The sequence below is a fragment of the Choristoneura fumiferana genome, chromosome 18 (assembly GCF_025370935.1).
Source record: "Choristoneura fumiferana chromosome 18, NRCan_CFum_1, whole genome shotgun sequence".
NCBI classification, from domain to species: Eukaryota; Metazoa; Arthropoda; class Insecta; order Lepidoptera; family Tortricidae; genus Choristoneura; species Choristoneura fumiferana.
This window is the reverse complement of record NC_133489.1, coordinates 15,937,839-15,941,862: the sequence shown is the minus strand read 5'-3', so window position 1 is coordinate 15,941,862 and position 4,024 is coordinate 15,937,839. Positions and strand designations below refer to the sequence as shown.

The window sequence follows — 4,024 nt, the reverse complement described above, 5'->3', positions numbered from 1 at the left end:
AATTAGAGGTTGAAATAAAAAATACAAAGACTCAAAAACCAATCTTAATTTGATTGCTCGTGTCGCGGTAGTTCCGAAGGAGTGTTGACGTTTCTCGATTCTACTCGTGACCAGGCCACTGTAATGTTGTCGAAACGTCGAGGTAAATATTACTCGTACGTTTAGCGTGATAAGTCCCGTTGGTGGTATTTTTACTATTAAAAACCTGTCAATAAGACAGACAAGAAACAAACTAAGTCTTTTTGAAGGTGTGTAGTTGTAAATAGAACTCGCTCTTTTGATTCCCACGATGGTTGCGGTGCCTTATAAATACCGTGTTTATTATTTTTAAGCAGTTATTTTATTAATCGAAATAAATTCTTCAGCTACAGATAGAATTAGATAACTTCCAAAGTTGTTTAATATACTTTGGTGAAAAATGTACATACATATTTCTGCTCGAAATTGTGACTTGTGTAAATCACTTAATTCAAATGTATATACAAAATTAAAAACATTGTTTAACACAAACACAGCCTGTTTTATTTCTGTCTGTTTTCTACCTCCTTTCCAATATCCGCTCTGTCTGATTTCAGTTACAATTCTTAATCTATGTCCCTATCGGTCGTCACACTCGAAGCGCAATGGCTTAGAGATAGCTATCTCTTGTACCCTCGCGCTCACCGTACGTATTTTGTTCGTTATTCATTTAGTAAATCACAAAGGTGAATCACGAGACCATAATGTAGTTTTAAAGTTTTAAGGTGCGACCAAAACCTTAACTGCTTAAAAAACCGGCAAGAGAGTGTCGGACACGCCCGAAATAGGGCTCCGTAGCCATTAGAAAAAATTAAGTACTTAATATTTTTCTAAGGATTTCGTATTTTGTACGAAATATACCAAGTTGAGGTATATTTTATACCTTAGGCTGCTATTTACTCTTAAACTAGTAATAGTTCTCAAGAAAACTTAACCGTTATAGGATTCCTTGTAAGTGATTCCTTGTAACTTACTACCATCCTGATTTTTTTCAAATTTTTCCACCCACCGGTTTAGATTTTAGAGGGGGGGACGGGGGACGCTCGATTTTAATGAAAATTTGCACTTTAAAGTTGAATATTTCGCAAACAAATCACTGAATCGAAAAATTGTCTTAGCAAACCCCTAATGATTTTAAAGACCTATCCAACGATACCCCACACTATAGGGTTGGATGAGAAAAAAAATCACCCCCACTTTACGTCTATGCGAGGTAACCTAAAAAAAATTTTTTTAGGTTTTTATTGTACCATTTTATCGGCATAGTTTACATATATATCCGTGCAAAATTACAGCTTTCTAGCATTGATAGTCCCTGAGCAAAGCCGCGGACGGACGGACAGACAGACAGACAGACATGGCGAAACTATAAGGGTTCCGTTTTTGCCATTTTGGCTACGGAACCCTAAAAACGTGTGACGTACGGTATCGCAGTGACGCACCGTATGCGCACTGTTTTTATCGCATGCTCTCCACACCGCTTCTTATATACGCAAACCCTGATGCAGCGCAAACGTTTTTATGCAACCGCAATTTACTAGGAACGTATATAACATACGTATATATCTATACTTACCATAGATAAAATATCATTGGTATATTATAAAACTTTAGCGGAAAAACGTAATGTCAACGTCAAATTCGTATAATTCAAAATCAAATTCTTGTAAAAATCATGCATAAATTAACATAATTTATATTAAAAATACAAAAAAATTGCAAATAACAAAAAACTACCAAACATTAAATAAAAAAGGGAACTATGTTTGAAAATCCGGCAACTGCTTTAATTTTCTTGATGACCATCCACTGGACGACTTGCCTAGTACCTCCCAAGTTTCAATGGAAGACCATTGACTTTACTTGGGAAGGTGGAACTAAAGAAAAGGCAATAGCAGACGAGTCCTACATACCCCAGAACATAATGCCGACGGGAATTGGCAAGGTGGCAAGACAAACTATTTATTACCATTCAAGGTGGAAAAAGGTAATTTATTGATAAACCTACAGTAAATTCAATAGAATCTGTAAATTTTCTACATATTTAAGACACCCTATCGTGGGCACACTTGATTATATATGTCCCTGTTGTTGCAATTATCATCTAAAAGGAATCAAAAAAGAATAATAGGCACATCACAAAGCCTTAGGCAGCCCGGTGTTTATATTAGTAGGCTGGAAGTGTCTACAGGATTGTCAGATTCTATTGAATTGGAGTTAGGTGCTACTTTACTAGATGTCAATGTTTACCAATCCTTGGCTTTTACGTAATAAATAATCGGAAGATGCGGAATTTAAATCTGTCCAACCAGTCGAAAAACGTAACCGTTTGCATAGTAAAATAGAACAAGTATGCACACTCCGACCCTTTAGGAGACTTCACTGCCTACTCCGGCGCGGACGCTTAAGGTTGTCGATGTCTATTTTAGATTAATTAATTACCTACCGGCAAATAATTTTAATATGAAAGTTAAATAAAATTGGTTCATATCTGTCTAGAGAAACAAGATTCTTTGCCGCTCTATTGTTATTATTATACTAATTTAAAAATATTATTTATAAATTCGCCGAAGTGGTGATGGCTACTGTGTACGTACATACTACTCATGTTTCCTATCCTACACATAATACTTTAACTATATTGTTTATAGGTAGGTAGGTATCTATTATTTTTTATGTGTCCTTGTACGAAACTATCACACTACACTTATATACTACTAATTTACAACTATGCCTAATACAAAAAATACGTAAGCACGAGTACGCGAACGTAAAAAGTGATCATCTCGCGAAGCAAGCGCAAGAAGAGCGAGCTAAAATCGAAACGTACGGCAGCAACGGCAGCGCAGCCTTTGATTAAAAAAAACTTAATCCCCCATTCCTCCTTAAATTATCAGTGTGTGCGTGCGGCGGGTGCGTGCGTACCGGCGCCAACCGGCGCGCACAGATTTAAGCCGCGCGATGTACTTTTGTTCGTAGTGAACCTACTTATTCTATTTTACTATGCCGTTTGCGTATAGTGGTGCGTGGTGGCATCTATCGCATCCTTCAAACATCACGACGTCACGACTCCTACTTTCCATCACCTTCAAGAGAAAAACAGCTACGTCTGTGCGACACAATGTATTTCATAATAATATAGCTTCATTAGATTAACTGAGTGCTTAAAGTATCATCAAAAACCGCCCATAATCGAAATTAACGTCGCTATACTCGCTATACCCAGTGCCGGCTTTATGTGCCTAACAAATGCAAACCTTTATTTTTTTCGCTTGTGTCTAAATGGGCGCCGACACAATCTAAAGTACAATTCAATAGAATCTGTCAATTTTCTACATATTTAAGACACCCTATCGTGGGCACACTTGATTATATATGTCCCTGTTGTTGCAATTATCATCTAAAAGGAATCAAAAAAAGAATAATAGTCACATCACAAAGCCTTAGGCAGCCCGGTGTTTATATTAGTAGGCTGGAAGTGTCTACAGGATTGTCAGATTCTATTGAATTGGAGTTTACAAGCGTACGTGCCTTTCCCACTAACTGACTCCAGGTTACAATTAATGCCTTCACACTACTACCAGACTTAATTTTCTCTCTCATATTTTTATTTAATCGTCACTCCTCCAGGTGTCCCAGCCTCCTTGAACTACATCCCGCTAAACGGCACGCAGCAGCAGCCCCTGACGCCGTACCCGTCGTGGCACGACGCCTTCGTATCAAGCAAGGCCTGCTGCGCCGCCACCAACAACACGGTCGTCTCTGCCTTCCGCGTCACGGTGGACAAGAGCGATCGGCTCTGGGTCGTCGATAACGGCGTCGCGGACATGGCGAGTAAGGGTCTCTCCACATCTCTTGACGTGGAATCGGCTTGAGCCGACCAAAAAACGCTAGGGTGCCCCCACACGCAGTCGCTGTCGCTCGTTTGCAGCGATAAATCTGATCACGTGACCTCATTTTGAAGGTGATTTTGAATTTCCCGCGACTCAAAGTTGCGTCAAGTCGC

The 4,024-nt window shown here is 39.0% G+C and overlaps 1 pseudogene; it reads left to right on the top strand.

The window, feature by feature from the left end:
* The window catches only part of LOC141437557 (L-dopachrome tautomerase yellow-f-like), a 17,886-nt pseudogene that overhangs the window by 2,604 nt on the left and 11,258 nt on the right, over positions 1–4,024 (top strand).